A 21,475-nucleotide genomic window follows, 5' to 3' on the forward strand; every position below is an offset into this window, starting at 1 on the left:
GTGCCGGGGTCGGCCATAATGTGGGACGCCAGTGAGCTGAAGTGTCTGTGGGCGACTGGCAGCAGCAGCAGAGACAGTAATGGGTAAAAAATAGGCAGCGGCTCCAGTAATAATCCGCCCTGCTTCAAAAGCCCCAGATGGCTAACCTTTCAGTACAAATATTGTTTTTGGATCGAGGTGTGGAGACTCCCACCTCTGTGCCCACCCCCCCCCCCCCCCCCCCCACACACACACCCACACCCACACCCCTTTCTTCATCGCTCTCACTCGGTCTCTCTTCTTTCTCTCTGCCTCCCTCTCATTTGCTTTCCCACTTTCTCTCCTAACTCCCTCTATCTTTCTCGTCCAGTGTCCCTGTTGTTATCAGATTGTGGGGCCCTCCTGAAACACAAACAGGTCCTCGTCGGTGCTTAGGCCTCTGTGCTCCTGTGGTGGCGGGGTGGCGCTCTCTCCGGAGCCTGAACACACACAGAGCGACCTTGTGCGGAGAGGAGGCGAGGGAAGGGGAGGGCAGAGAGGGGCCCCTCTCGTCCAACACGGTACAGAGGAGAAAGAAACAGCGGCCTTCTCTCTCTTCGCTCTGTTTCTCCTTTTCTGATTTCAGTGTCATGTGTTTTTTATTCTCGCTCTCTCAATCTCTTTCGGTCCACTCTCCTGCTCATTCTCTCCATCTCTCCACATTTGTGTTGCTTTCTTCAGACAGCGTGAGACCCAACAAAGGAAAAAAGTCCGGTAAATACTCTGGTCGCTAACAAAAACTCTCAAAGGATCCCAAACAGCAACACCACTGTGGTGCTTTCACAAGTTTTTCAAGCTGCACTCTGTAATCCTTACAGCAGCAGGGATGCTGTAACACGTATGTAAATCACGCCGATCCTCCCCTAAATATGTCACTGGGGTCATTAGGGTAATTACGCTAATAAGCTGTTGATGATTTAACAGAACTTCACTTGCCAGAAAGAAGCAGTGCGAGCAAACACAGCCCCAAAGGCTCCTCAGAAGGGATGCCATATTTTGTTCTTGTTGCCCGTCATCTCCCAGACAACAGAAAGCTTTGTGTTTTTTGTTTTTGTTTCAGCCAATGGCGTCCGCGGGGCTGTAGTGTGCCACACACACACGTGCACACACACACACACACACACACACACAGACATACGTACATACATACACCCACACACACACACACACACACACACACACACACACACACATTCACACACATAAAGTATGCTTGTGTCCACTCACAACACAAACGCCCGCACACATACAGACTAGCAAACATACCTCATATATGCTCATGAACACACAGGAACATGCACACACACACTCTACCTCTCTCTCTCTTGAACACACAGGAACATGCACACACACACACACACTCTCTCTCTCTTTCTCTCTCTCAAACACACAGGAACATGCACACACACACACTCTCTCTCTCTCTCTCTCTCCTCTCTCTCTCAAACACACAGGAACATGCAGACACACACACTCTCTCTCTCTCTCTCTCTCTCTCTCTCTCACACACACACACACACACACACACAGGTCTGCTGAGGCCAGCCACTCCCCATGAGGGGGCAGTGAGGGACGTGGTGTTCTCCGGGAGCCGGGCTGGCTCCTGTGGTTGGGTTATCGGGGCGTCGCTGCAGCCAGAGCGCTGCCACACTCGGCCTCATTCTCCCGGCCACACAGACAGACAGGCTCCTCAGCAGCGCTGTCCCCCGCATACTGAAAAAGGCCCCTGTAGAGAGAGAGAGACAGGAGAGAGGGAGATAGAGGACAGACAGAGAGAGTCAGAGGAAGAGACAGAAAGAGGTTGGAGGAACGATAGACGAGAGAAAGAGAGACGAGAGAGAAAAAAGATGGAGAGTGAGGAACGAGAGAGAGGCAGAAAAAGAGAGGGACCTTTAAGGCTGTCTGAAATTAGGTTCTGACAAATGTGATTTGATAGATTTGATAGATTCATAACATTTGTTCCCTTACCTCATACATGTACTTTTAGCAAGACACAAATGACTCATTTTCACCAATGAAACATTATTTTGATTTGATTAGATTTAAGAGGGAGTGAGACAGAGAAAATAAGAGAGAGAAAACGCGCTCTCTCTTTCTCACACACACACACACACACACACACACACACACACACACACGCACAAACACACATACAAAGGACTGTCATGGCTTAGCATTAGAGGGCTGGATCACCGGAATCTGTTGTTTGACAGATGGAAAGATTTGGATGTTTTCTTTGCCCTTGTGTGTCCATTGTTACAGGAATTAGAGAAAGCTAGAGAAAAATGAAAGGATGAAACAGAGAAATCCACTGCAAAGAGTGATGTTGTGGGTTTTTCCTATAGAAGAAAGCTCTTTTGACATGAATTTACCCAGTTCTATTTTCTGTGCTAATAGTTTCACCACGGCATGGAATCCCCTTTCAATAGTGTTAGTGAAAGTGCACTCTGACTTCCCTTTACCGTCGATTTCACCTCACAATCACATTAGACGTGGGGGACCAAAGACATCCTCATTCCGAAACAAGCACATTAGCGGTCTGAAGTCACAAACATTATTACACGGTCAATACAAATGCTGTCACACAAAGTGAGATGGATTCCCCGCTACTTTGTGACTTAATGAAAAGGTTTTCCACTCCTGGTTTAGCAGGGGGGAAAAAGAATGGAGCTATCTATGATGCTATCGCTAATTTTTTTTGCTTGTATCTGCTTGCCTTAGCAAAATAAATATCACATGTCTGCAAATAGACGTCGTAATTGAGGTGAGTTTCGTTGTGTGGATATAAACTAATTAAACCTATCAATATCACTTTGCCTGCATTGCATCACTTTTAGTTGAACATGTGCTTTAAAAGTCCTAAAATAAATTCAGCAATTTACTGTAAAGCCCAATGAGATTGACACCTTCCTGGGACAAACAAGAAGTCCACTTTGTTTAACATCAGTTTTTCTTTTCCTAAGTTATGATGGACTTATGCTTCACAATGTTTTTGTTAACAGATCGCAGACAGTACATGATTTATAGCCTAATATGCCTCTTTGTGTGTGCATATTAATGAAGACTTTCATAGCACATTGTGTTAATTTCATTTGTCACGTTTTTAAAACCTCTATGCAAATGCGCTCCAAGTGACACTCAGGTAAACATGTTAGGGTCCCCGTTGTGACAGGTGCCTTACATACCTGACTGCCTTATTTAATTTATCAGCAACGTTCAGATGTGTCTTTCATTTTTTTTCATGTTGTCTACAGCAGTGTTCTCCAAATGCTCCACTTACAGAGCGAGTCATGGCTTCTCTCAGCTTTTATGTGTTGTATAGGGAGACTACAGCTTGTGATAAAGTGTGTTTATGTGTGTGTGTGTGTGTGTGTGTGTGTGTGTGTGTGTGTGTGTGTGTGTGTGTGTGTGTGTGAGAGAGTGTGTGTGTGTGTGTGTGTGAGAGAGAGAGAGAGAGAGAGAGAGAGAGAGAGAGAAAGTGTGGGTGATGGGTTATGGTGGGTGGAGGGGGCATTTTGCCCTTTTTTTTTGTCTCTGGATGCCAGGCGGCATGGCAGCATTCTTAGAGAGCCTGTAATCCTGGGGCGCTTATGCCAGCATGTACAAAGGTCTGGATGTCACTGATACCTCTGAGGGGCTAAATATACCAGCGAGTGGCAGGACCAGGTGGGGAGGGTGCTGGCTTTTAGCTCGAACCAGTGGGTCACAAATCTTACAGGTCACTTTTTTGAGCTGGTGGTGGTGTGGGGGGGGGGGGGGGGGGGGTGGGGGGGGGGGGGGGGGTCTCTATGAAGGCAGTGAGTCAGTGTAGACAGGGTCGGGAAACACACCACCCATATTCCGGGTGTTCCTATTCAAAGCCAGCTGGTCTGGCTTTACTTTCATGCAGGTCATCTCTTTTAACTTTTTCCCCCTCTTTATCTTTCGTTAGTTTTTTCTTTTAATTATTTGTTGAAGTTTGTTGTCTTGGCCTTTCTTTTTCTTTACTTTTATTCTTTTTTTCGGTTGCTTTTTTTTTTGTTTCGTTTTTGTTTGAGCCTGCGATTGTTTGATGGGGCTGGCCCGCAGCTGGAACTGAAGGGTGGATCTTCCTGGGGAAGCAGAGGCACCGTGTGGGTGAGTTTGTTCTCTTCCTTTCTCCCTCTCACACTGATGATGAGCTGAGGGTGTTTGAATGGGGGGGGGTTGGGTTGGGGTGGATTTTTGTCAGTGGAAAAGAAATTCAAAATCTAGTGACTAAGCGATCTATGTGTTGATGTACGACATAGGCGCTACGCCCTGTGTCAGAGCTGAGCAGAGCTACAGCGGATTAGCTACAGGTAGCCCTGAGCTTGGAATCTGAGCGAGGCTGAGTTGTGTCAAGTTTTAAGAGTTTAGCTTGTGTATCACCAACGCCAAGCTGCTGCCAGTCACTGCTCAGAACAATGCCCTTTCAGGGTGTCAAATTAAGGAGGGTTTAGGGCAGAAATGCCCCCTTAGTTACACCTTAGTTGTAAGTTACACATTTTTTTTACTGAATTTTGCTCTTATCCCTCTTATCCTGTTCCTGTTCATTTTATTTATATTTTTTTTTCATTGAAGTATTACAGATGCCAATCTATAGTGGTGTAGTGTAGTAGGCCTACAATGTGTACGGGTTCACTTTGGATTTGATTTTTGGAAACAGCAGACCGATTCTTCAGTCCTCTTATTCAGAACAAAAATAACCTTGCAAACTTCTTAATTAACCCTGATAATCAGGGTAAAATACGGAAAAGGTCATTTCTGACACAGATGCCTCTGTTGTTATAGATGAGATATATTTATTACATCCAATTTTTTCAGGCTTAGAAATGTTCAGTGTCAAGCATCATCAACAGGAGGTGTTTTTTCACCCTTTGCAGTCAGGTTGGGTTATCCGTTCTTGTACATTTAATTGCACTGAACACCTGCTTGTTGAAACTGAAGTGATGTGTGAGTGCGAACAACGGGGCTCCAACATGTTGTTTGCGTTAGAAATGACTTAGCCCCTGAGGCGGCAGCCTGAATGGCCATGGAAGATTCAATAGCAATTTATGTCACCCAGACCCTGGGCCCCATTTGACATGCCTGGCAAACACTGTAAAACTAAAAAGGAAATCCGTTTTAAGCCGGCGGAGATTTGATATCGGATTGATTTTTTTGAAAAGGAAATAGCAGAGGTAGGGGTGAGACTGGACGCAGTCGACTTGTCCTCAATCGACTCGTAAAAAGGTACTTAAACACAAGAGTAACTGGTTTAATACATCACCTCTCATTCAGACACCGTCAGTGTTTAATAATTTGTCTGTCTTTGAGCAACTTTGAGCTAAATGATTTTTATAGGTCAATAAATCATCCCGAATTCCTTTATTTTGCCGTGAAATCTCGGTTGCAACCCAGCTGTTGCTGAACAGACAGACAGAGAACCAGTTTATAAACATCCCACTTTTTATTCCTGCCCCCCACAAAAAAAAATCTTTCCATGGCATTCAGTTCAGTTTTTTATTTTCAAATCCGTTCCAGTTGCCCTGCTTGCTCGTGCCTCTGTCACTATTCACCATTTAACCCCCCCACCCCACCTCTCCAACCACCACTACTGCTGCTCCACCTACCACCTACCACCTACAACCTACCACCCACTGTCCCTGTCCTCCTCAATCCTGTGCCCCCGGCCCCCTCCTCTGGCTCCCCAACCCTCTGTGGAACTGTCAGGCTCCTCTGGTGCTTCTGCTCTCCTCTCTGACCTCTGATCAGCCCCAGGCTACGCTAACTACAGCACTGCCTCATGTGGGTTCGCCTAAGCCATTCAAGAACTGAGGATTACACCACACATAAGACACCCGTTACAACCGCCAGCGAACAGACCATTCAGGGCCCAAACTTCTCCCCAGGATTGAACTTGATGGAGTTAGGGAGAAGTTGGGGGTGGGGGGGGGGACACCTGCCTGACTTGTGGTACACCTATAAAGCCTTCAAAAAATATTCGTCATAGAATATGTAAAGTTGTCAAAGTATGTGTGTGTGTGTGTGTGTGTGTGTGTGTGTGTGTGTGTGTGTGTGTGTGTGTGTGTGTGTGTGTGTGTGTGTTGGATTGCTATTTATATGATTGCCACTGTCGTAAGGCTCTTGGGGTGGTTGCGGTAGTCGTGTTGCGTATTGGAGATCCAGATGTTTGATTCTTGGGTTACACGAGTAGCGTTATTGTCTGTAGAAAGAGCATTTCATATTTAAACAAATTTTGGGTGAGTTGAGACGTATTAAACATATGGAAGCAGTTTTTCTCTGGAGAGAAGAAGTATCTTTGTTCCACTGTAATTGCTTGCAGTAGCAGGCCAGGCTTCTCTTCCACCCCTACCCACCCTCCCACCCCCTCAGCCCCTTCATCATTTCATTCTCTAATACACCACGTCTGACTCAAAGTCCGGCTCATTGTCTTTCTCTTTCTCTCTCACCCCCTTTCCCCTCCTCTCCATCGTTCTTTCTTTTTTCTCTCTCTCTCTTTCGTCCCCCTATGGTGTGCGCCTCAGAGGAGACGCCACCGCAGCACGTCGTGGAAGCTCACTCCGCCGTTGCCCCCTTTAACGCGCTGGGCTGGGGCAGACCGAATCCACAAAAACATGAGCGCTGGGCCGGGCCATGCCGTGCTGCGCCGCGCAGCGCAGCCTTTTGATCTGCGGCTAATCTCAGTTGCCTGCCTCCCGTCTGATCTGGTTTGAATAAGAATGAGTCTGGGTGAGACTGGAGGCACAAAGAGGCTTAGACGGGGCCGGGTTTCAGTCAGCGCTCCGCACTGCTCCGCTCCACTGTCTGCGTACACAGTTGGTGTGTGTGTGTGTGTGTGTGTGTGTGTGTGTGTGTGTGTGTGTGTGTGTGTGTGTGTGTGGAGAGCTTGTGTGTCTGTGTGGGTGGGACTGTGTGTATGTGTGTGTTTATCTCTCCATGCCTGCCGGAATCACTACACTTCACATGTCAAGATCCGCCACCTCCCATTCCTGTACATCTTTATTCTCTTACATATTCCAGTGTGTATTCCACTGGCTCCGCTGTTATCCTGACTTTTCATTTGTGTTGTGTTCCACACAAGTGTGAAACGTGATCAGACATGGAGGAGGACACATCACTATCATAGGCTCGTCATAGAGGAGATACCCTAATGCTGTGTAATGGAAGAAAAGAGGTAAAGAGAGGGAGGCAGAGAGGCAGCCATCAAGGGAGAAGGAAGAATAAAGACAAGCTGAAGAAAAGAGAGAACAGATACAAATGTGAAGGAATGACAGTGACAGGGAGTGAGAAGGAGAGAGAGGAGGAGGAGAGAGGGAAGGAGAGAAAAGCGTGTGAGCGACAAGTGGAGACACCGGCAGCAGTTGCCCCATTTCCTCTCGGCCCACGCGCCAGCTGTGCCTCTGTAAGCAGGTCAGCGCTCTGTGTCCACGCCACAGCATCACTGTGTGTGTGTGCGTGTGTGTGTGTGTGTGTGTGTGTGTGTGTGTGTATGTGAGCCCTCTGTGTCCACGCCACAGCATCACTGTGTGAGTGTGCGTGTGTGTGTGTGTGTGTGTGTGTGTGTGTGTATGTGAGCGCTCTGTGTCCACGCCACAGCATCACTGTGTGAGTGTGCGTGTGTGTGTGTGTGTGTGTGTGTGTGTATGTGAGCGCTCTGTGTCCACGCCACAGCATCACTGTGTGAGTGTGCGTGTGTGTGTGTGTGTGTGTGTGTGTGTGTGTGTGTGTGTATGTGAGCGCTCTGTGTTTACGCCACAGCATCACTGTGTGTGTGTATGTGTGTGTATGTGAGCCCTCTGTGTCCACGCCACAGCATCTCTGTGTGTGTGTGTGTGTGTGTGTGTGTGTGGGGGGGTGTGTGTGTGTGTGTGTGTGTATGTGAGCCCTCTGTGTCTACGCCACAGCATCACTGTGTGTGTCTGTGTGTGTGTGTGTGTGTGTGTGTGTGTGTGTGTGTGTGTGTGTCGGTGTGTATGTGAGCCCTCTGTGTCCACGCCACAGCATCACTGTGTGTGTATGTATATGTGTGTATGTGTGTGTGTGAGGTCTCTGTGTCCTCGCCACAGCATCACTGGGGATGTGTGTTTGTATATGTGTGTGTTTGTAAGCTCCTGTGTCCACGCCACAGCATCACTGTGTGTGTGTGTGTGTGTGTGTGTGTGTGTGTGTGTGTGTGTGTGTGTGTGTGTGTGTGTGTGTGTGTGTGTGTGTGTGTGTATGTATGTATGTGAGCACTCTGTGTTCACGCCACAGCATCACTGTGGATGTGTGTGTGTGCATGTGTGTGTGTGTGTGTGTGTGTGTGTGTGTGTGTGTGTGTGTGTGTGTGTGTGTGTGTGTTTGTGTGAGCCCTCTGTGTCCAAGCCACAGCATCACTGTGGATGTGTGTGAAGGTGAGTATGTCGGTATTTGCGGTATGTATGTTTGGAAGTATTAATGTATGTATGTGTGTGTGTTTATGTGTTTAAATATGTGTTTCTGTGATTAAATGTATGTTTCTGTGTGTTTATGTGCACGGGTGCGTGTGTGTGTGTGTGTGTGTGTGTGTGTGTGTGTGTGTGTGTGGGTGTGTGTGTGTGTGTGTGTGTGTCCATAAGGCCAAGGCTCGGTCTGTGTGCCTGAGGTGACCAGGTCTGGTGTGTCACGCCAGTGCTCCAGCCTCTCAGGACCACTCTGAATAATGCAGGGAGGATGCCTGCTTACCCCCTACACTCTGGCCTGCCGAACATGGCAGGGCCACTGCCTCACAGTACTGCCACTGTCAAGCTTTTAATCCTCTCTTCTCTCCCCTTTACACACAGTAGCAGTCTTCACACACACAGCACTGCAACCCTTCTGATGCTTTACACTTGCATAGGTGCGTGTGTGTAAAAAGCACAGTCTTCGGGGCCTGCATTTCAGCGTTTTTTTGCCAAGAGTGTTAGGGCACCAATGTGTTCTTGGGGGGTGCTATGAAGCAATTGTCTGTCAATTTCTAAGATGATTTAGATATCATTATTGTTTCACTAATATCACTAGTTACCAAGGTGTTCAGAGGCAGTGTTGTAACATTCAGGCAGGTATAAGGTGGACAGGTTGACATTGCGCCTTTGCCACCTGGTTGAGGGACTATCGCCAGTATTTTTTTTTTTGTTAAACGCTTAGGGCGTGTAGGTAGATTTTTCCACTGCCAGGTTGTAATGCACAACATCTGTCGGGACAGTTTCTGCGCAACCTGCGGAAACACTGCTTGGCACCCTTTGTCTGGAGACAGAAAAATGTCATGTTGGCATCTTTTTTATTGGCTCTGTGAGAAAAAAGAAAGAAAGACAGAAAAAAAAGAGCAGGAGCAGGAGAGCTGGAACAGTGAAATAATTGTGTGTCGGTTCGCACAGCAGTTGTGAGTGAATTATTTTCCAAACATTCAAAAGGAGGAAAAATCATTACAGAGGTAGTGGTTGCCATTTTTTTTTTCGCATGAAGTAATAGCAAGACAAAGGGAACTTTGAGTTTCGGTCTAAAATATACTACGAAACCGGGGGGAAGGGGAGGAGAGGACAGTCCTCGGCGGCTGGAGTTTACAGCAAATGTACTCCAGGGGTAATGAGCTGTTGCAACGGGGTGGATGTTTATGTAAATGTTTTGAAACCATTCTGAAAAATCCACCCTTCAAAAAGCTGCTGCACCAGGATTTCTCCTGGAAAGGCCCCTGTCAGAATAGTACTGTATTTATAGATAGATAGATAGATAGATAGATAGATAGATAGATAGATAGATAGATAGATAGATAGATAGATAGATAGATAGATAGATAGATTGAAAAAAAGAAAGAAAAATGCACACAACAAAATATCTTTAATATTCCTTGTAGACTTCTCTTGTCAGCTGAAATCACACAATGGCCATTAAACTGGGATAACACAGATTCTGTTCTCAGGAAGGTTCTAGAGCACCCCTAGTGGTTGAGAAGATAATCACAGGCACATCACAGTTAAGTGCATTGCTTTCTCCCTGCCTTAAAACTTCAGTAACCAAGCATGAATCCATACAACACGGACAGTGACATAATTACCTTAAGACATACCTTTTCAATAAAATTGGCAAATCATTCACAGTACAAATGTCATACTCAGTCTTTTTTACATTACACAGACAACACTATACTTGTGGGCTGCACAAGAGGAGAGTTGGGGGGTGGGGGGAGTTCAGGCGGTCAAACAGAGAAGGCCTCACCCAGGAGTGGCTTGGCAGGGGATCACAATAGCAACGGGCAGCTCGGCAGCAATTTCCACTCGGGAGTTTGGCGATGAAACGGGAAACCGCCGCGGACAAAAGCCTGCTCTTTGTTGTGATGCTTGTGGCTCATCCATAATGAATCGGAGGTGTTGCGTGTGGGCCCCACTGTTTGCCCAACACAGCGCACAAATTATCAAATTCGTCCGGCGCCCAGCTTACTGTCTGCCGCTCAGCTCTCGTTTGTTTTTCACAACCTCGGAAAAGCGACAAAAGGCATCTCGTTTGTTTCTTTTCTAAACCCACCTGACACGCTCCACAAGTCTTGTGGTTGTGCCTGACTGAAAAGCCAAAAAACTTCTATCTCACCCCCCGAACATCACCTACTCCCCCACATTCCAATTTTGTACACTAGATGTTTGCTGCGCGACCCCTCTTTCTCTGTCTATTAAACGTTTAGTAATTTTTTCGGGCATTGAAATGCTATTAAAAGTAAAAACGTACGCGCCTCGTGGCTCAGTTGCAGAAAAAAGGAAGAAAAAAAACGGGGGTGAGTAGGCATGAATAGAGAATAGTTGGGGCTGCTCCGCATTGTGTGGAGTAAAAATTTTCCACCACCTCTTGATGGATAGCTTTAAGGGCATATGAGGAGATGGTAAGAGGGAATGAATTGTGGTGTTTGTTGAGCCCGGCGCAGTTCCCTGCGCTTGGGGGTCAGGCGGTACAATCGGCATGTGTGTGCTACAAACTCGTACATGGTTTTTATGGATTCCTGCAGTGACCTCATGCCACTGGGGCCTGCACCAGAACCATGCACCTTCACAGCACGTTTTCTGTTATTCAAATCAAAGGGTTATTGACCATCACTTTTCATATGTAAATATGTGAATAGATGTAGATGTGTGTCCGTATACCAAATGAGTGTGTGTGTCTGTGTGTGTGTGTGTGTGTGTGTGTGTGTGTGTGTGTGTGTGTGTGTGTGTGTGTGTGTGTGTCTGTCTGTGAGAGAGAGAGAGAGCGAGAGAAAGGGAGATTTTTTTTCCTTTTGTTCCATGGTTTCAAACAATGCGCACACTGTACTGAAATGTTAATTGAAGGTCCTTCCAGCAGTCCTATTCTACCTAATTATATAGTTTTATGATTCAAAAGATTTAATTGCCAAATGTTATGCTCTATGAGACTTATTACAAGCTCCATTAATAAGGCATATGAAACTACAACCTAATCCAATACCACACCCAAATTAAACTTAAAAAATGGCAACTTTCTTTATCATCTTTGACATCTTTTTATCAACCTTTAACTGGGTTTCTGTTTGCACAATTGGGGAAGACAGAGAAAGAGGGGAAGCATGTACATGTGTGAAGAGAGAAATACAGGCTTGTGGTATGAACAGATCTTGATTAATAAAAGATCATCAGACCTGTAGCCCCCCCCCCCCCCCCCCCCCGAGAGAAGGGCTTGAGCCCCTTAACAACACTCTCAGCTGTGACGGCCAGATTGTGTTTTCACACGAGCGCCATCGACCACAGATCACACACACACGCGTATGCGCAGGGGCCTCGGCTGTTCCTGTTTGCCAAGGAAAATGTGTGTGGATGTTTATCTCGATCGGAGGAAATCGGGGCCTGTTCCTTCCCTTGCCTTTCTGTCTCCGCGACGAGGTTCATTTGCGTGCAGCCACTGCCAGAACTATGGGGAGACACAATGCTGGGCCGTATCGGTGTCAACCGCCACTGTTTTGTGTTCAACCTTCCCCTACTGTTTGCTCCTCCACCTCCTGGCAACACCCACTGCTGCCAAAACCTCACTAAAAATTACCTTCCTGACAGCTCAGGTTGTGCTTGTGTGTGTGTGTGTGTGTGTGTGTGTGTGTGTGTGTGTGTGTGTATGTGGGAGTGCTTGTGTGTGTTTTGCATCTCTTTGCAATTGCATAATCACTTCAGCGTATGTTTCCTTTCTACTTTGAAGTTGCTGGAAAACAGCCTGTCAATCCTGAGTTCATGCCAAACAGTTTCAGTTTAGGATCCCCCCCTCCCTTAGCAAGGAGCAACAAGGGGTAAAATGAATGGTGTAAGAGAGAGAGAGAGATTGGCAAAAAGGGATAGTGGAATGAATCCAACCAAATACAGTCCATAATTATTTCCATGCATTTCCATGTATTAATGCACCTTCATTGATTTCAATTTCAACAGCAATTCATACCTCTTTATCAAGACGTGACTCTATGTTTCATTTCAAACAAACAAAGAACTGGCTGTATGCTGTTTGCTCCTTGACCCTGCTTAAGTTGCATGGCCGACCTGCCATATCACTCCCCTAAATTAGATTACCAAAACATGGTTAGTGGATTAGTTTACCAAAATTCCACATTCCAGAGGGTGGTGAAAGGGGTACGGCTCGAGTCTGGAGGGAAAGAAAGGCAATTTTGTTTGGTGTTTCCCATATAAAAATGCCAACTGTGTACCCACAGAATAATGTCCCCTACAAATACGTTTGTAGATCTCTGTCAAAGAGCAGGGAGCAACAAACAGCATCTAGTGGTACCACTTAACTATAAACACACACACAAATAGTGGGCTGACCTACACAATGCGTTGGCTTCTTTCAGACATGACAGCTCATTTAACAACAGGTTACTCTTTGAACACTGCATGTTCCAGTAAGCTAAAAGATTAGTGTGTAAAGGCAAAATAAATACATAAACGAAAGGTCATTGTACCTAGCGGTTAACAAAGATACAGTAAACCTAATTTAGCATGGTACAGTAGTAATTACGAGGACTATAACTAGCCATATTATCATGACAGACAATAATAAAAGAGTTTATTGAATGGAATGCACCGTAATGTCAGTAACTGTTTCCCTTAATCATCCATCCTGCCCACTGGATGCATATGCATGAGATCTTTAAAAAGAGTTTACCTGTTTAGTCCGTTTGGAGCCCCTTTCATCACGGCAGCTGAACTCATGCAGCTACAGTGAAATAAATAAACAAATGCAGACATACATACATACATACATACATACATACATACATACATACATACATACATACATACATACATACATACATACATACATACATACCTGCCTGCCTGCCTGCCTGCCTACCTACCTACCTACCTACCTACCTACCTACCTCCATACATTCATACATACATACATACATACAGACAGACAGACAGACAGACAGACAGACAGACAGACAGACAGACAGACAGACAGACAGACAGACAGACATACATACATACATACATACATACATACATACATACATACATACATTACATACAACCATACGGTCCATACATACATACATACATACATACATACATACATACATACATACAAACATACAGCCCATCCATACATACATACATACAAACATACAAACATAAATACATACATACATAGAGATATAGAGACAGACAGACATAAACATACAAACATTTATCTGGTTTAACTCACATTGTTCCATGATGTTATGGTTTTTTTTAACCAGGTGAGAAAGAGAGGAACAAAGGAGCTAAAGTGAATGACAACCTGCCTTGGCTGGAAGAACCTGGGAGACTACGTGCTGGATGACAGCAGACTGACAGAGGACGTTGTTTATGTGGTAAGTGCAAAGGGTGACAGATCAGCAAAACGAACCAATTCTGTAATAAAGCAATATGATAAAGTGAATGCATCGCAACTAAGAAAACTAAATTATTTGTGTAAGTGTGTATGTCTGTGTGTGTGTGTGTGTGTGTGGACTGTCACATAATGTCTTGACTAATCTCGTAACTGTTTCCTTAACTATGGCTACAGAAGTGCACGTTAACAGTCTTGCGAGACCTAAAAGGTTCTCTTCGGAGTCCCTGGTGGGCTGAGCACAGGGCTGATGCCTTGATACCCACTCCTCCAGCCGGGAGCCAACCAAGTGAGGAACCACAGCCTATTGATTATCATGGCGCTGGGGATAGGTGGAAATGCAATTCAAGATTAAAGTGTCATGTGACCTTAAAGGGTGGTATCCCGGGTAAGGAGACACTGTTCGGGATCCGGTTGCAGTCTGATGGGCAGATTAGAGAGCCTGATTAATTCATTAACTGATTTCATGTTTTACCTCTTCCTGTCATGGGCCTGTCACCGAAGCCTGGTGCAAGGGCGGGGGCAGGGGCAGGGAGATTGGCGGCAGGGGTGGTTGGAGGGGTAAACGGTGTCATGCAAGGTAACCCACAGGCCTAGCAAGGTTTCAGTGGTGTGGTGTTGGCATTGTTCTTCAAAAACCAGCTCTGCGGTAGGCATGTCCGATAATTAATTACCAATAACTACACGTTAAGAAGTGTAGATAGTTGTATGTTCACCCACACCCACCCCTCCCCCGCCTAATCTGGGCAGGCATACACACTGGTGGTGTAAATTGCTATCTGTGCACTTAGTGAACAGGCTGTTGTGAAATCATGTCATTAGGGGTGAAGTCTTGGTGTAATTTCCTCATGCTTAGCATCTGTGTCAGGCCTTATCTCCAGAGATAAGAGAGCTCTCCTGAATGATTGGCAGGCGGAGATTGAGAACTTCTGGTGGGCTCGCACAAGGCAAAGGAAATCCAAGGCATGTAACATAAATTAAATCAAACAAACAAACAAAAATTCATTTGGAATAGAATTTCATGGAAGTAACTTTTGACGCACTCAAAAAGCATTACAATATTTCCTTATTTTTTTCATTAACTTCCACAGAGTATGCTTACTAATTACTCATGTAGGCTATTCCATTAGAATGCTGTTATTCTATTCAAATGAGTGGATTGGGCTAATTCACACAAAGGGACACAGAAATGAACACAATATACATGATAATAAACTCTGGGAAGTTTGTCTGCATGATACAAATAAACAAACCAAAAAAAATAATAACTCGCATCAGGGTGAAATTCTTCGCTGTTCTGAGCTTCTTCCACTGTTTGCACACTTTATCGCGTTGTAAATGACAATAACAATGTAATATATCAACTCTTCCTTTCATTAAAATACTTCAGCGATCGGCGTCTGAGCCCGCCCCCCTTCAGGAGTAAAACCGATTATTTCGCTCGGCAACATTGAGAGGGTGGAGAGGGAGAGACGCTGGTTGGGATTGTAGGAGAGAGAACTGGAGCAGTCCTCAACATCATCATCAGCAGCAAGTATCTTCACGGCGTGCTCATTCCTCCCAGTAGCTCCAGACATCCAGCGCTGGAGACTTACGAAACGCGAAGTCCTTGAATTTCCATTTGAAAACAGTATCCCGACGACACAACCTGTAGTTTTGGTGACATTTTAGAGAGGGACACCTCCTTGTCCGTATTGTTTTAGTTGTGTTTCTGCTGGGCTGGATTTAAGTGTGCATCTTTGTGCGAGTCGGTCTATCCGGCACTCAGTCGGCTTCTCCCGTCCGCTCAGACTGTCACTCGCCCGGACAAAAACCTCCCAGCTCCTGGCCTGTGGTTGCTCCCGCACTTACCGGACACATTTCATCCAGAATGAAGTAAGTAACGATAATACATATAAAACATGTTATCACTGCACTACACTCTTACACGGAATCTCATATAAACAAGCTTCGTTGTAACTTATTTCTTTAGTTAACGTGGTTACGAGCGAGAAAACTGTTGTAAAATCGCAAAAAACGCCTGAACCATATTTTACCTCATGGAAAGTTGTGCTTCATTCGATGACAGTGTTTTCTGTGGCGACAATAGTATCACTTCAGTAGAAAAGCGGCATACAGACAGATACAATAATACAGTGGGATCGACAAGAACCGGAACTGTGGCTGCTTTTGGGTTTCACTGTTGCTTTGACCTTGTAGTGTGCGGTTTCCATAATATCAACAACATTTTGCACTTAAAGGCACTCCATACTACCTCTCTAGATATATAGGATATGAATACCTAGCCAGGTGTCTTCTATCTTTGATAACGGCTACCGTGATTTTGTTTAATTTACATTACAGATAGATTAGGATGGGTCAGCTGTAGAAATCCGGTAACAAATTAGTTGTTCCAAAAGTGATACCAGTCAGATATTTTGGCGGTTCATTTTTGTAATATTGATAGGCTATCAACTCTATAATTGCATTTAATGCCACTCAGGCCTATACTATTCAAATTCAGATTTGCACTAATTATATTTAGATTGAGGGAAACATATATATATATATATATATATATATTTATTTATTTGTCAAATACAAACTGCACCCTCTCACACTGATATTTAACAAACGTGTACAACAAACCTGCCTTTGCCCACCACCTAACTTTTATCTCATTTACAAAAACGGCTCTGAGACCAAAAGTTTGTCACCAGGTAGCAGTCAACGATAAAAAAGAAACAGTAATTTCAGTTCCACATAAATGTCTTGGTCAATTGTGGTGTGATCTTTGGAAGGCTATTATTACCATGAAAAACCTTCCAAATCTAGAGTTGAATCCAACATTATCAGTGAGCTAACTGACAAGTGACAATGATAAGGATCACTTTGTCTTTGTTCAACATCAGAAACCTGATGGGGGAATTTAGTAACCTTTGTAAGAGCACCTTTAAATGCATGTGTAAGTTAGGGCCCCTTCACCAGACAGAAATACTTAAGAGTCGCATCTGCCTCAGAGGACTGTGTATGACAGGCTCATGACACAGGGGCGTAGCTTAAACTCTATAACTGCACTCCCGAGAATTTATATCAAACTCATATTTTCTGATGGCCTTGTGGGTTTTGTGCAGGAGAATAATGTTATCTGAAAACAAAACAGACACATTAGCTCTCATGTGGACTAAAGGATAAATAGAAAGTTGAGTTCTTGCATGCCCGTTTTGCAGATGATGGACAAATTTGGGTTTTTAGACGGCAAGCGAATTTAAAATCATTCTGATGTGATATGTTTTTCAAGAATGAGCACAAAATATTGTTTGGGAATTAGATAATAGGCTGTAATTGTTTGGCAACTTTTTGTATAATTGTGGAAGGTATATAATGTATATAATATTAATATATTTTGTTTGTTTTTTTTGTCTGCGTGAAATGTTCATGTTCTTTTCAGTAAGGCGGTGTTACTGTTAATTTAAAATTAGTAATTTTCTGTGAATGTGACCATAAACAATTTGTAAGGAAATTGTAGTATGATTAAACAACTTTTAGGAGGCAGTGTAGGCTTCTATGGTCATTTTACTTGAACTGAGTTGAAAAAGGGAGATGCAACAGATTGTGTAAACACTTTAGATTTTTTTTGCTTGATAATACTTCATTTATATTAATCATCAGATACAACCTGTAGGCATTTAACTTTCAGTGAATCTCGTACCAAAATAATTGTATTATATTATATATTATATTTAACTTACATGTGACAAATTGCTCATGTACACACACACATTAACACATGCATCCTTCCTCCTGGCACACATACAAACATGTGAAGATGCCCGCTCCTTAACCTACACATAAATAGATACAGAAACACAAACACACACAGAAACACTGAAACTCATCAGAAGCTGGCCTAACACGCTCAATGAAACTGTTCTGTGTGTGTGTGTGTGTGTGTGTGTGTGTGTGTGTGTGTGTGTGTGTGTCACTCGCCTGTTGCTCTCTTGGGATTTAGTGTTTGGCTAATCTGCTCAGGAGGAAGGTGAACACACTCACATGTGGACTGACGACTACACATACAGGACTCTCTCAGACACACACACACGCGCACATTGCTCACACCGCTTCCCCTCTCACCCCTGGACTCCTTAAAGCTGTCACTCCTAGACCATCACCCTGGATTTGGCCTGCCGATTCACAAAACCAACAGTGACAACACGGTCTTACACTTCTCTAAAAGAGGGATTAGCTAGGTCACGTGGCCCTCTTATTGGTCAGGAACCTGAGCCGATTGCAGGGGCATGTAGTGGCACACGCCAGGCGCAGCCATCTCACTGCTTTTCTTTTCTTTGCTTTTTTTCTTGGTCTCTTGAGAAAACAAAGTCCTGCTGAGTGGCATTTGTAAAAAAAACTCCTGCTCTGTGTGTCAGTGTGTGGGTGTGTGTGCGTGAGTGCTCGTGGGCGTGTGTGTGTGTGTGTGTGTGTGTGTGTGTGTGTGTGCGTGCGCGTGTGTGTGTTTGTGTGGTGAATCTGGGCAATTACCAGGGCAGCATATAATTTCTTGAAAATAAAACAGAAAAAGTCTGCTAAATGCTTATTTCATGGACGCGAAAATATACCAGCATTATGTGATAAATATGTGCATCATTTTTTCCAACACCTATTTCCTTAAATGAACAAGAACGTTTTTGAAATCCAAGGCGTTCACAATGGTGCAAAGTGTTTAATGGGCTGTATTGCCCTGCTTCTTGAGTTTTGCTTAGTAATAGTCTGAAATGTTTGGAAGGGACTTGCAGGGTTTACCTAGTTAAACACGAGGAAAATACTTTCATTTGCAGATTGCAGGCTGGCAAGATCTAGTGGTAGATAGAGAAGTAATTGCCCTTTTTGCCTGAAGGTAAAGAAAACAGCCCATCTAGCAGTTTAGCCCCCGCTTATTTATCTTGAGCACAAAGAGCCCCCTCATATTTCATGTTTTACCAACATTTAATCAGATGGATTGTTTTGTTACACGTGGATGATTGTTTAGTCGCGGAGGGGGCAAAGTGTTACGCACTTCCTAACGAATCGTTCGTCGAAATTAGTGATGGCAGTTTTAGTAATGGTTTTAGTTTTTCAAAACTAAACCTGTAAGCTGTCAAGTTCTCAAGCCCTGCGCAGAGGACCAGTAAGTTTCCACTGACTGCAGGTGTTGGCTGCACAGCTCTGAAAGAAAACACAAGACACAAACTTCATTTGCCATTATCACTTGAGCAGACAGCGTGCTCCTAAAGACCCGTGGCTCATTAGGTTTGTCTCTGAGATGTTAATTTAGTTCTGCGGTCTTTGATGGTTTGTGAGTTTTTTGTTCTTTCATTTCAGGAGGGAGGCACACACATTTTTTTGTTGTTGTTGTGAGTACAAATGCAAACTGTCTTACTTTCTCTGGGCCACAGTTGTTGATAAAGTGTATAAACCAGCGGAGCAGAATAATTTTTGCCCCATCCCCCCCACCCCTCCACATGGATTATGATGTACATTGCTCGAATGTCTTCAGTATGGGAGTCTGTCTTGGTTTGCATAATGATTCCAGCTCCCCTTCTGTCTCTATCTAGTAATTAGCTGTGACGCTAAGCAACTTTTTTTTCTCCCTCCTTGCATTAAGTGGAGGGGAGTGTGTGGGGTTTGTTCACTGGGGTGTGGGAGATCACAGAGGAATATCTCCGCCTTTGATGTTTGATTGTATTGTAAAACACATTTTAGAATATTTCTGCATAAAACTGAACTCTAACTGTGCTATACTCTGTACATCGGCTCACTGTGTGAAGATACATGTGTTTATGTCTGTGTGTGTGTGTGTGTTTGTGTGTGTGTTTGTGTGTGTGTTTGTGTGTGTGTTTGTGTGTGCATGTGTTGGGCAGCTCCATGTTGTGTGTGAACCAAGGGAGTGTTTTTTTTTTTTAGCGCGAAGGCTCCCGGGCAGGGTGCTCAAGAGACTTCGCTCTCTCAAGACGCAGAGCTGTTGAACTAAGTCAGTGAGCTTGAAAACAGAGCCTTTGAAATGGTAGCACGGGCAGGCAGGAAAATGAGAGGGAAGATGAGAGAGCCCTGAGCTTGACCCTGTAACCCCCGAGGTCAGCTCCCTCGCACAGCCCAGCACGGCCCAGCCTGGCTTGGCTCGTCCTGGGAGAGAGGGGTCCTGCTTTGCTCCGGACCTAGGCCCTGAGACAGTGAAGGAAGGTCCTGTTACCTCCTCTTTACCCCCCACCCGACCCAATCCCATCAGGAGCAGGCATCACTAGCAGCCCCTGGGTGGTCCAGCGGGGGCAAAACCTCCAGGGTTTGGCGCTCACACCACAGGTTCATATCATCAAGCGATGACTCAAAGCCAGAGACATGCAAACACGCCACATCTGGCCTGAGCTGTCGAGGTGGCAGCCCTGTGAAAGGAGAGAGAGAGAGAGAGAGAGACATGGAGGAAAGATTGAGTGTGAAAGAGAGAGAGAGACAGAGAGAGAGGCGGGGGATATAAAGAGAGAGACAGCCAGAGCAAGACAGAAAAGTCAAGGAAAAGGAGAGATGGTTGAAAAGACAGAAGGGGAAAGGAGGATGAACGGCGATAAGGACAAGAGAAACATTCAGATAGGAATGTGAAACAGATCCATTTGTCTAAATACAAATGTATCCTTACATGGAGAAGTCGAGGAAGAATCGTAACCAAAATATTACAAGCTTCTTGGCATCCCTATCAGTGTGTGTGTGTGTGTGTGTGTGTGTGTCTTTTTGTCTTTGCTACCTCTATGTAAAGTGTGTGCATGGCTGTTTCGGGACTGTGTCAGCACTTCATAATTAGACACACTAGATTTTACTTGATGCTCTGTGTGCTGATTTGCTTTTATTTCCAGCGGCTGTCCCGTGAGAGTTTCTCTTCTTTGCGCTGTTTTAAATCGCCGCATTTGATGCCGTTGAGGTCGGGCTTGTCGTAAAAAAAAAAAAAAAAAATCCCAAATATAGCCTGAACCTGAATCTGTGACTCTTTTCACACATAGACAGGCACACAGGGAGAGTTGAAGCGGCTATTCCACGAGCCAACCAAGGGAAAGATCCTCTCTCTCTCTCTCTCTCTCTCTCTCTCTCTCTGTCTCTCTTCCCTTGTCAGTCTTTGGTATTACCGGCAAGACGATAATGTAGCTTTATTTTGAGGAGAGGTCCTGTATGTCAGAGGTACTTGTGACAAGTAACAATTCTTAAAAACCAGCTGGGGAAAAGGACTGTTTAAAAAAAAATATAATAATAATCAAGCCTCTCTCTCTCATTCCGGAATCGTCTTCTTGCATGTGTGTGTAGCCAGTGATGGGTTAAGATGGGCCACACACTGATGCTGGACACTATTCTAGAAAGGAGTGTGCTGTTCTTTTTTGTTGGGGGGGAGGGGGAGGGGGGGGGGTGTTGTATTTTAATTAAAAAAAAATTAAGAGTGCACTGGAATGCATTACACTGGGAATATTTTCCAGTGTAATCCCATTTATCTCTGTCAAAGGCGGTAGCGTAGCCGAGTCGTTGTGAAACGCAGTCTGGTGAGACGGGTGTACAGAGAGCCTTCTGTCTGTGGCCGGGTTGGGCCTGACCGCCCTGATGCTGCTTGCTCAAC

General features: G+C 44.8%; 1 protein-coding gene across 5 annotated transcripts in view; it reads left to right on the plus strand.

Moving 5' to 3' along the window:
• The first annotated feature begins 3,843 nt into the window (after positions 1–3,843).
• Positions 3,844–21,475, plus strand: part of mef2cb (myocyte enhancer factor 2cb) — an 89,033-nt gene continuing 71,401 nt past the window's right edge. For all 5 annotated transcript variants that reach the window (XM_080852998.1, XM_080852999.1, XM_080853000.1 and 2 more), the window contains exons 1-2: positions 3,844–4,134; positions 13,739–13,852. The gene's annotated coding sequence lies outside the window, so the exon portion shown is untranslated. The remainder of the gene's footprint in view (positions 4,135–13,738; positions 13,853–21,475) is intronic.

The sequence above is a fragment of the Sprattus sprattus genome (genome assembly GCF_963457725.1).
Source record: "Sprattus sprattus genome assembly, chromosome: 15".
In the NCBI taxonomy this organism is placed as follows: domain Eukaryota; kingdom Metazoa; phylum Chordata; class Actinopteri; order Clupeiformes; family Clupeidae; genus Sprattus; species Sprattus sprattus.